General features: G+C 33.5%; 1 protein-coding gene across 2 annotated transcripts in view; it reads right to left on the bottom strand.

Moving 5' to 3' along the window:
- Window positions 1–12,541, bottom strand: part of PDE3A (phosphodiesterase 3A) — a 326,308-nt gene that overhangs the window by 117,246 nt on the left and 196,521 nt on the right. The window lies entirely within an intron of this gene.

The following is a 12,541-nucleotide window of genomic DNA, read 5'->3' as shown; positions in this document are numbered from 1 at the left end:
CACTGTATGATAAAAAGAGTTTGCTAATGTATAGTTTTATAGTTCTTTGTCAGGAACATCCTGGAGAGATGTTAAACTGTGTTAAGCTTGTTTTGCATATACTGCTCACAAAAATTAGGGGATATTTAAAAAATAATATGAAGTGATAAAATATCCCCTAATTTTTGTGAGTAGTATATTATTAAATTCCTAGTTTACCAGAAAAATATGCTGAAAAAATGCACTAGGTTAGCCTAATCTACTGTCATAAATGACAAAATCCAAAAGGCTAAAGTATTTCAATAATTTTTAGTTGTTTTAATAATATCATAGAAATAAGATTGTCCAATGGAGTAAAATTATGTAATGTGAAATAAGCCCCAAAGTCATAATGTAGATTTTCATAAAACAGGGATTCAAAACATTATCAAGTTATTCCCATTGTTATGATAGCCTCAAGCTACTTTGCTTACAAATCATGATATTTATTTATTGGAAATAACATTTAAATAGAAGAATACTAAGAAAATATAAAGTACTGATTAAAAGGGATAAAACACTTTCCAGCTGTCCAGCACACTCGCTCCTCATGAGTACGCCTGCCACTAACAGCACATTGATAAAACCAACTTCTCAACATGTTCATACACAGGACATAATTATGATTTTTATATAACAGAATGAGTCTAGATAGATATAAAGATTTAAATCTTAAAAAGTTAACAGTATTCATATGTAATAGAATAATATCCAGGCATATACTACCTTAGAATGTAAAAAGATTTTCTACTTAATAAAAAAAAACAGAAACACAGAGGATCAATTGATCCAACTAATAAAAATCTTCAAATATCAGTACAACTGCCACACTGGCGAAATATCAAATATCTGCAGTAAATGGCTAACACATCTTCAGTATATTAGGAATTTACTAACTTCAAAGAAACATACTCCTAGTAGAAATCTGGGGGAAGGATAAGGACAATTAGAGAACACATATCTATAGTCAGTAGATTTAGGCTAAAAGTTAATTTTATTAGAAATAAAAAATTCAGTATAAATACTAACAAGAAACTAGTGTAGCCTACTAAATTAGCAAATTAATTATGTTGAATATTGGTGAAAATTTAATAACACGAGTAAGCATATATATTGATATATTGCTAGCTCTTTGCAAATATATATATCATATATTCACACACAAATATATAGATGCACATACTATGTATGTCATATATATTTCATATACAATATAAAAATGTAATAGCAATTTTATACATATTACACACTCTTTATACCCTTTCTGTCAGTAAATAAAATGCAAAAATACAGTAATATTTTATAGCGATTAAAATTTGGCTTTCAAGACTTTATCAAAAAAATTACATAGGAAATTGCTTATGGCATTAGTGAAAAATAAAACAAAATAATTTAAAATTTTTCATTTTTAATAAGAATAGTCAATTATTGTAAGTCTTAGAAATTAAACCAATGATTTATTTACAGTTTAGCTAGCAAACAGTTCTGGTTAAATTAGTCCAGATAATCATCACATAAAATGGAATGCTTAACAGAGCTGATATTTCTTTAATGCTTTATTACTTATTTTTATTTCTAGATTTATTGGTATGTATCACTTTACCGGTACATATTCATAATACTAACTTAAAGTTGATTATAATAAGGTTAACAAATGCTAGTTAATTAATGAAATAACTAGTTTAATTTGGAAACATATAAATTAAGAACACTTAATTTGTTGTTCACCAGAAATGTCAAAAACAAGTCTTGACACATTTTATCATCTGCCTTGTTGAGGACTTGGGTTCCCTTTCGTTAGCAACAGGAAGATGAGACACTTGCCTTGGCAACTCTAAAGACATGACAGACTTGAGCACTAGGCTGTTAGAGAAAATATGGTTTTTAAGCAGAAGGCTTACTACTTTTTCCTCAGTGTTTAATCTTCTAAAGAGAGTACTTTCAAAAAGTCTGTTATAATCATTATCCTCTTTGTGAATGAGTTTAAATTAGTAGGATAACTTGGTAAATTCTACTACATATGAGTATAATATGAGTATCACAATAAAAAGAGGTAAAGAAAACTCACAAGCACAAATTGTAATCCATAATATAGTCTTTTAAGAGAGAATATTTGATGATATACATAACTTTGGGGAACAAAATTTTTGTCGCATCTACAAAAACACTTGTTCTTACCTAATTCCAGTGTGCTGATCTCAAATCTGACATAAATTTTCTCTGTAAGCTACAGTTTTTTTGCAATTCAAGATTTTAGGTTTTCATCTTATTGTAAAATTTTTTTTTCATCTTATTGTAATATTTTCAACATTTAGTTTAACATAATGAAATAGAATGTCTTCTTGGGCATCATCTTTGTGAAAATATAGTAATTTATATAATGCAGTAAATACATTAATACACTAAAAGATATGATTGCATCAGAATGTCTTAATTTCAAAATAGAACATATTAAAACACTTATATTAATCATAAAATTTATGCAAAACTTATTTAAATTCTATTTAGGCAAAAATTTGTGTTTGTAGCTCTTGCGTTTGTGTACTTGTTGAGGACAACCTCATTTGATGCTCCAGTAGTAGTCTGCTCATCACTAACAGCTCCAAGATTTTCAGGAAACTTATCAAGGTGACTGTTCAGGTAATAAATCTTAACACTCAAGTTATATCCAATGTCACGGAAAGCCAACACCATCCTTTGAACCAGAAGTTCATAGTTTTCTGCTTTTTTGTTGCCAAGGAAGTTCTTTGTAACTGCCACAAAAGACTGTCATACTGCTTTCTCCTCCTTATTCATCTTCCTGGTAAATTCTTCGTCAAGAATGAAGGTTCGAATTTGAGGTCAATAGAATACACCTGCTTTTATCTTCTTGAAAGACAAAGCAGGAAAAGCAAGAATAATATGTTGAAAGCATTCACTTTCTCTATTCAAAGCCTGAACAAACTGCTTCATTAAGCCAAGTTTGATGTGAAGTGGGGGAAAAAGATCCTGTCTCGATTAACTACAGGTTCATTCACAATATTTTGCATCCCTACTTCCAGAGCTTTATGTTTCGGCCACTCCTTCTGTGTCCAGTGTTTCTGCCGAGCTCGGCTGTCCCACAAACACAGAAAGCAAGAATATTTCATGAAATCTCTCTGTTGTGCTAGCAGGAAATTTATCATTTTAAGATCCACACAAATGATCCAGTTATGTTCCTCATACTTCAGAAAGTCGAGGACAATTTTTATGTCATTATAATCTTGCAGATGAGTTGAATAACCAATTGGAACCACTGCATAAACACTACCATTGTGTAGGAGAACACATTTCAGACTCCATTTAGAGCTATCAAGAAATAGCCACCATTCTGTTGGACTATAAGTGGTAACACCTGGCTGGCTGAGAAGACTACTGATTTCATGACAGTAAACAAAGTATCTGTCTTTGGAAAAAAGTCCACAAAGATTTGTTCACGCTTCCTGAAATGGGATATTTTAGCTGACCGGTGAAATACATTCTTTTCTTGAAGCCTGGAGGCTAATAACTCAGCTGCTTTCTTTAATAGGCCCAAATCTCTTACTAAGTCATTCAATTCAGGTTGGCTGAACTGTGGAGGGGTTAATGACTGCTTGGCATTAGAAGAAGACCCTTCAGATTATACAACCATTTCCTCATGCATCTTATCAAAATACATTTGATCACCATGTTCAATTTCTTCATCCTTAGAAGAAATAAAACCATTGAAAACTAGAACCGGGAGTGTCTCACAGTGTGGGATAGGTCGTATTGCTGAAGGAATATTAGAATATGCGATCATATGCCATTTTTTTTTTTTTTTTTGCTGATGCCCTTTGTATGGATCAGACAGAAATAACAGTCACTGCTGTGGTCCTTAGGTTCATGCCAAACCATAGGAATACCAAAAGGCATTCCTTGCATTTTCTTTTTGTCCAGTCACGAAGCATTTCCTCACAATTATGACACACAGTATGAGGAGCCCAATTCTTGTCTTGATCACCAAGGGGAACTTGAAAATAGGCATTATATGCACATGTCACAAATGATAAAAGATTGTGCCTTTGACGTTGAAGTGTGTAACAGCCACATATATAACAGAAGATGTCAGGACTATTCTTACATTTACGCCTACTCAAAGAAGCCATGAAAATGCTGAGGTCACCGGTTCGAAACCCTGGGCTTGCCTGGTCAAGGCACATATGGGAGTTGATGCTTCCTGCTCCTCCCCTCTTCTCTCTCTCTCTGTCTCTCCTCTCTCTCTCTCTGTCTCTCCCTCTCCTCTCTAAAATGAATAAAAAATAAATAAAATCAATCAAAGAAGCCATGATTTAATCTTAAAACAAAATAAGAGAATGTTTTTATCAGATAATAATTTTTTACATTTAAAAACAACTACAATTATGTAAAAGTGATATTTGTAAAACATTAATTGCCTTGTGGTTATGTTCAATCCAAGAGTCTCTGCCCTTTAAATCCAATTTAAAAACCAATGCATGCCATTAACTGTAACAAAAAGAAATTAAAATTGCATAAAAACTAGAGCATGCACCAAAAAACAGATTTCAGATTTGGAATCAGCAATGCAGAAATATACAGAAACAGTTCTAAAACTTTATGCAACAGAAAATGAAAAAAAAAATTGTTCCCCAGTGTAATAAATCAAGAAGGTAATACTGAGCCAGGATCAGAACGAAAATGAGTGTGGAAGTCACTGCCCTCTGCCATCAACTATCTTAAAGATAATTTTTAGTCAAAGAACAAAAAGATTCAAAAGGTATACTCATTTGGATCACTTGCTACAAAATAAATTTGCCAATTTACAAACCAGAATTTATAAAGTAAAGCTCTAAATATTTAGTCTTTAAATATGATTTTTTCCTTTGAAGTATAAAACAGTAAAATTGGCCAAAATTTATGTATCAGAGATAGTTATTTCTCAGAATTATACAAGAAACAAGAGAGTTTAGGGTAAAGAAATTCTACTCTAGTATTATATGTTATTATTATTATTACTATATTTTAATGGTGTGCGTTGACTAAGAACATGGTAATATTTTTAAATGTATACTATTACTACTTTCTACAAAGTAATAAAAACTTGTAGACATCTGCATGCCAAGTGAAATATAACATTAAAACAAATGAACTCTGAAATGATACATAAGACACTGTAATTGTTCCTATTCAATGGAAATCAATTGGATCTTTCCCCTTTGCACTTAAGGAAATCATACAAGGGCTTTATCAGTAAAAACCTATTTTAAATAAAATAATCTAAGTCAAAAAATCTGCATCAGTTATATCAGTTGTGTACATAGTTTGTTATATTTTTCTGTAACTTATTTTTTAAATGTAGAGAAAGTGGTGGGGGGGCTGGACAGGGTGTCAGGTCACTATACCTCTCCACATCAGGCACAGCTGGGGGATTGAGTGGAGAGTGAAAAGATGAGAACTTGCTTCATACTAGCACATGATAGCATATGAATTTTTATCTTATTTGCATATTGAATTTACTTTGCTGTCGTAAGAGCACTGTCCTTAGATCATGCAACAAAGGTGAAAATAGCCAGAATGGGCTGACCAGGCAGTGGTGCAGTGGATAGAGCATTGGCCTGCAATACTGAGGACCCAAGTTCAAAACCCTGAAGTTACTGGTTTGAGACCAAGCTCATCAGCTTGAGGGCGAGCTCACCAGCGTGAGCGCAGAGTTGCTGGCTTGAGCATGGAATCATAGACATGTCTCCATGGTTGTTGGCTCGAAGCCCAAGGTTGTTGGCTTAAGCAAGGGGTCACTGGCTCAGCTGAAGACCCTAGGTCAAGGCTCATATGATAAAGCAATCAATAAACAACTAAGGTGCTGCAGCTATGAGTTGATGCTTCTCATCTCACTCCCTTCCTGTCTGTCTCTCTTTCTCAAATAAATAAATAAATAAGCAGAATGTTTTTAGTATACCTTAAAAAAATCCAAAAACTAATAGAATTAGTATTAAATGGAAAAAATATATATGCTTTTAAATAAATAAATAAAAGGTAAAGTTGTTAAATTCTGTTGTGTATACTTTGCACACAATAGAACAAACAAATAAATAAGTTAGAGAAAGCTATAACAGAAAAGAAAAACTGCCTGACTTATTTAATATTGCAAATTACTTAAATTAAAAGTGAAATATTTGGCGACAGTACATATTCTTTGTTAAAGCCAAACTACAGGGATAAATATTTTAGGAAGTACATAGACACCTGTCTATCTCCACTTCCTTGACTAATGATTAAGACAAATAAAAACAAATGGTCAGTTATAACAAAAAATAAAGATGAGAGCTTGTACGATGAAGTCAATGAATTTCAAAATTAAGTGCTGAAAATTGATGTTGATGTTATATCAATGAGAACATCTTTTCAATCAAACAGGTATGACTGGTATTAAATTGCAGATGACCAAAGTAGTCAGTTGACATTTTCATAAAATTAGATAAAAGATAGAAATGGGCCATGACAATGAGGAACAGAAGTTGAAATTGTGAAATTATTTTTTTCTTTTTGCAATTGAATTCATCTGGACTGAGATTTCAGAATAAACGAGTAGCAGCATGATATCTAGGCAATTCTGGGAAAAGAGACAAAGTTCATTATGATGATATGATAATGTTTTTGGAGGAGGAAAACATGATTTTATGATTAGTTATATAAAGGTGCTAGAAATGTAAAATGCGGGGGGATTGAGAAAGAGACAAAAATTAATTAAAAATAGAAAACGAATGATAAAAAGTATATGGCTGCTTAATTCAAGAAGAAAAAAATGTTTTTCTCAATGTCTATAAAAGATACCCTTTTGGCTATTTATGATTACTCCTCTGGGTAACATTTTGATAAACATCTTACCAGAAGGTTTAGGAATATATAGATCATCAGGTTATGCCTACACAGGGCAAACAAAATCTTTCCATCTGATAAAGAAATTCTCTACCCCCAAAAAAAGTATCCTTCCTGCTTTCTCAACCCCATTACTGTCAGAATAGGCCAAAGGAAGACCCTTATATTTATTCGTGGGAAACAAGTATACTTCCTTGAAATGAAACATCATCTGTTATAGAAAGCATTTTGAAAATCTGAACTTCCTTGACACGAAGTCATTTTCCTCCTTATGGAATAAATTCTTCTCTCTCTCACTTTTATTTTTAATAATAAATTTCTACATCACAGCATTCAGCTAACAGTATGTTACACAGTACTAAGTTCCAAGGAAAACAAAACGGCTGCCAGACGCAAAATTCAAAAAGTTCACAAGAGAAGCAAAGGAGAAGTAAGCATGGAAACAAGACGGTTCTCTCCAGACAGAGATATTTTTAATAACAGCATGAGAAATGAAGACAGTTGAAAGTATATTTCTGTAGGTAAAATATTTTCCGTCCTCGTTTATATAGTTTTTCTTCTGCTATTTTCTGTTAATTGTTTTTTGTTTATATAAAAAGTAATGTCTTTTTAGGGGCATCTTGGAAGAAAACATTTACCCTAGTTATTATTGAAGGGATAAAAGCTACAGGAAAACCATGAGTATTAAAAAAATAATCTTTGCAGATACTTAAAAAAGCAAAATGTTTTAGATATAAAAAGGGTAATGATGCACAGAATAAGTCACCACTGTTGTCCATGCATTATTCTTGGGGAAACCATTATATTATTCACTTGTTAAAAACTCATAAAACACATTTTAGAAAACACATAAAAATTATATACATATAAAAATGTAAAATTTACCACACAACCCCCTCATTTTATTTCAACCTCTATTCATTAAATAAACATTTATCATATGCCTACTGTGTTCAAGAAACTGTTCTTGGTACAACTTATATATATCAATGAACAAATCAAAAGTCACCTCTATTCTCCTGGTTCTTATGATTCTAGTGAAGGGAGATCGAGCATAAACAAACAAGTAATGTACCAGACAGTGATGAAGCTATAAAGATGCTGGGAGTAGAGTAATGGCGGGTAAGGGCTGGGAACGGAATTAATTTATATAAATAGATCAGGGAAGTCCTTTCTGAAAATATATTTTAGTAGAGAACCATATAAAGTAAGAGTGCCAGGGACACAGATATCAGGCGAACAGGCATGCCAGGCTCAGGAAACAGAAGATGCAAAGACCCTGAGATGAGTGTAGAAATGGCACATTTGAATTACTTTAAAACAAAAATTTTCAAAAGGTTGTTTTTCTTTAACCATAGCTGTGTGTTTTGTATTTATTTTCTTTTACTGGTATAAAATTGTCCAAAAGTTAATAATTAGATCCATTAATTAAGATTACATAGGGAAAATCTAATGGACGAGGATTTTCCCTTCCTCAAACTTTTACGTCAATTTCACTCAATACAAGAAGAACTTGTGGAGTACGCACCGTCCTCCTTATGTTAGTCACAGTTCCTAGCACAATTTGCTGGCCCTTTACATGTGTTTCGTTTTACAAGAGCCATGAAATCAATAACAGCGGAGGTTCTCTTTGAGTTCCACTTGCTAGGCACAGCACGGGACTCTCAATTTGATAAGCAAATTAAAGTTCTTTGCCCCTGACATCCTCCTTTGGATTATTCCATTGGTATACTCTTTTTTTTTTTTTTAATGTCTTTGCTACTTATGTTTTCTCTCCAGAATTCCATGTGGAAAGATGGGTTTGGAATGCTCACTTTCCTGCCCACAGGGTCTACTGAGTGGCAGTCCTCTGGCCTGGGAAGATCTGTGATTGACAGTTCAGTCCAGCTCAGCTCCTGTCTAGTCCTTGCAGGGGAACTGCTTTAATCCTTGGTTTTTTTTTTCCTTCTCCTCTTGTTATCCATGGAGCAAGAAGGCCAAAACTACATTGCATTCTTCGGAAAATAGACACCGGAAGTCTGCATTTGGCTTAGGCCTTACACCAAAGGTATTAACGGAATCCCCGAGGCTACCACACATTGTCACCCAAACCTCCAGGGTTCTACACTGGGATCTGGAGCCTGGAAAGGCCAAATACAAATGGTATTTAAAAAAAAAAGACTGAACCTCCTTTATAATTAAACTTACAAACTGGGAGACTTGATCAGTTTCCTTTGGGGAAACCAATAGCAGCCTCAGTTCTTACCCATATTCCACCCTCACCACAGTCACTTCATCATACAACCCCAGACCCAAGTCACTCCCACTCCACAGGGCGTTCTCAAGTGATGGAGATGCTACTGAAATTTCAGGGGGAAACAGGATATGGTTACATTATGCAGAAAACTAAGAAAAGCCACAAAAATATACATCACCCTGACCAGGCAGTGGTACAGTGGATAGAGCATTGGCCTGGAAAGCTGAGAACCCAGATTTGAAACCCTGAGGTCACCAGCTTGAGCACAGGTTCATTGGCTTGAGCACAGGGTCACCGCCTTGAGTGTGGGATCACAGACATGACCCCATGGTCACTGGCCTGAGCCCAAAGGTCGCTGGCTTGAAGCCCAAGGTTGCTAGCTTAAGCAAGGGGTCACTCATTCTGCTGTAGCCCCCAATCAAGGCACATATGAGAAAGCAATCAATAAACAACTAAGGTGCTGCAATGAAGAATTGATGCCTCTCATCACTCTCCCTTCCTGTCTGTCCCTGTTTGTCCCCACTCCCTCTCTCTTTCTAAAAAAAAATTATATATATATCCATCAGTGGCCTCTGAGGCTAATATAATGCCCCCCCCCCGGCAGCCATCACCATCTCTTGCCTTTAATCTTGGGGTGGGCAACGGAAGTGAGTCAGCTTAATGATCCCAGCGTTTAATGCCATGAGGATCTTTCCCAGATCCAAATATCTTTTTATCATTTCCAGAAAAATTCAGCTTTCTACCATTCTCTTCATCTTGAACATCTTCAGACAAATTGGCAGAAAAAAAGAGAGTCTTCATTACTGACCATCTTTAGAAAGAATTGAGAGCCTAAAAATAGTGAAGTACTGAAAGACTGTAATTAAGAGATTTTTTTTTCACAGTTGGTGATAATTACCTGAATTCCACCCACTAGCCAAATAATATGTCCCTGATCCTGACTCTCAGAGTACCAACCCAGCAGCCAGCAAATATTTTATAAACATTGGGAAATGCGAAGACGTCAAATAGTGAGAAATCCAAATATTCTGGAGTTTGAAATCCTAGACTCTCTACCGCAAGTTCTCTATCTATTTCAGATAATTATGTTCCCACATTCTGGCTTAGAATGTTTCCATAATTCTATTTTTGTCCCTGTTATCTTAATGACAATCATTATCCTAAACTTATATGTGGCCACTATGCTACAAAGCTTACATTATTTTTACATAATATATCTTGACTATCTTGATCACAAAGAATTTTTGGACTTTTCTCGGTACTTTTTAATAATGCAATCATATCAGTCTTATGCCAAAACACACTTTGAGAGACTTTAAAAAAAATGGTAATAGAGTGAAATAAGCTTGTGAACTTCTGAATAATTAATTCTTGGATAGTCCCACATATTAGCATTGTTAAAGTTTGGAGAAGTCCTAAAGCAAAGGAGTTTAATTCAACTAAACATTTCCAAAAGTATTTGATCATAAAATACTTTGTTACAAAAGAGATTAATAGTTTACCATGGAACATATTTTGAGAAACATTTCTTTCAGTTCTCTAAATGCTCTTCTTATACATTATTTTCTTTGATTATTAAAAAATAGAGGCACATGACCCCTATTTTATAGATATGTAAATTTATTAAAAGAGATGTAATTGTAACTAGCCAGTGGTTAAACATAATTAACTAAGTGAAATAAACCAGAAAAAGACAAATACCATATATTTCACTTATATGTAGAATCTAATGAACAAAACAAACAGACAAAATAGAAACAGACTTCATTGATACAGACAACAGACTGACAGTTGTCAGAGGGGAGAGGGTTTGGAAGGCTGGGTGAAAAAGGTGAAGGATTTTTAATCAAAAAAACAAACATGAAAACAGACACAGACAACAATATGGTGATCACCAGAAGTGAAGGGAGTTAGGGGGGAGGAGGAAGAGGGCAAGGAGGGGTGGGTAAATGGTGGTGGAGGGAGACTTGACTTTGGGTGGTGAGCGTACATGCAGTATAAAGATGATGTGTTAGCATTGTACAACCGAACAGTATGGTTTTATTAACCGATGTCACACCAATAAACTCAGTTATAAAATTAGATGTGCTGGCTGCAAGTCATACGCTTTTTTTTTCCTACTGTACTACTTTTAACAATAAATAATTATTAAGTCCAAACCAAGTATCAGACCTTAGGCACAAAAGAAGATCAGGAAACAGAGAAATACATGAGATTTGGTTTGTGTTCATGGAACTCATAGTAGTTAACATGAAGGATTTATTTCTCAAAAAATTCTTTTCATTCTCTAGTTTCCACTTCCTTCAAAAAATAAAACTTTGGAATAAAAGAAATAGTTAATTTCTCTGAAAACCCTATGTAACTATAATCAATTAATCATATTTTGAAATGTTGGCTATGCAATTAACTCAAAATATATGGAATGTTATATCAGATATATAATTACACTAAATTTCTTATTAGCACATCTCATAGTGCAGATTATTCATTCCTGCATTTGTCCACTCAATGTTTATTCATACATTATTTCAACAAATTGTTTTTGGTCCCCATTATATATCTAGCTCCATTCTCTATGTAAACATAACAAATATTGAGCTTGCCAACCAGAGGCACCACAGAATCCTGAAGTAGTACCTTTTGAATGAATCATTAATAAAGTATAGCATAGTAGTTAAGCATGTGGATCTACAGACCAGATTGACTGGTTCACATCTCACCTATGAAAAGTTAATCTGACAAGATATTCAGTCTTATTGGATATAGAACCTTAGACAATATATTAATATCTCTGTGCTTTAGCTTCCATATTTTCAGGATTTAGATAATAACAGCATCTAATTCATGTGGGTTTGGTTATAATAAATAGTCATTATATAAATAAGGCTTAGTATAGTAGTACCTAGTGCTTAGTAATGATTCATTAAATGTTAGCTATTATTCTTATCATTGTTCATAATTATGTAATAGTCTAACATTTTTGAGTTCTGATTCTTTAAGAAAAGTATAACTCATCATATATATATATGTGTATATATATATGTATGTATGTGGTAACTTTTTATTAAATCAGAATGAGGGAAGGCCATTCCTTGACCATGTCAACATACAATTTACAAAATTTATCAAATTTATAAATAAAACAAAACTTCATGCATCATTACTCAGAGTAACATGTAACATATGTACATGCCTATAAAGTCTACTGAGTCTACTGAATTAGACTCAGATTTATTTTCTGTTAATCAGAAAATCTAAATTTTAACATTACTATGTCACCCTGGTGAAGAAAGACATGCAGAAATGAGAAATCTTCCTTAGGAAAAAAAAAAAAAAAAAAAAAAAAAAAAAAGCAAAACATTAAGAGTCACAAATAACAAATGTTTGCAAAAATCAGCTGCAGGAAAAGCTCAT

The sequence above is a fragment of the Saccopteryx bilineata genome, chromosome 1 (assembly GCF_036850765.1).
Source record: "Saccopteryx bilineata isolate mSacBil1 chromosome 1, mSacBil1_pri_phased_curated, whole genome shotgun sequence".
In the NCBI taxonomy this organism is placed as follows: domain Eukaryota; kingdom Metazoa; phylum Chordata; class Mammalia; order Chiroptera; family Emballonuridae; genus Saccopteryx; species Saccopteryx bilineata.
This window is presented reverse-complemented; position numbering and strand designations above follow the sequence as displayed.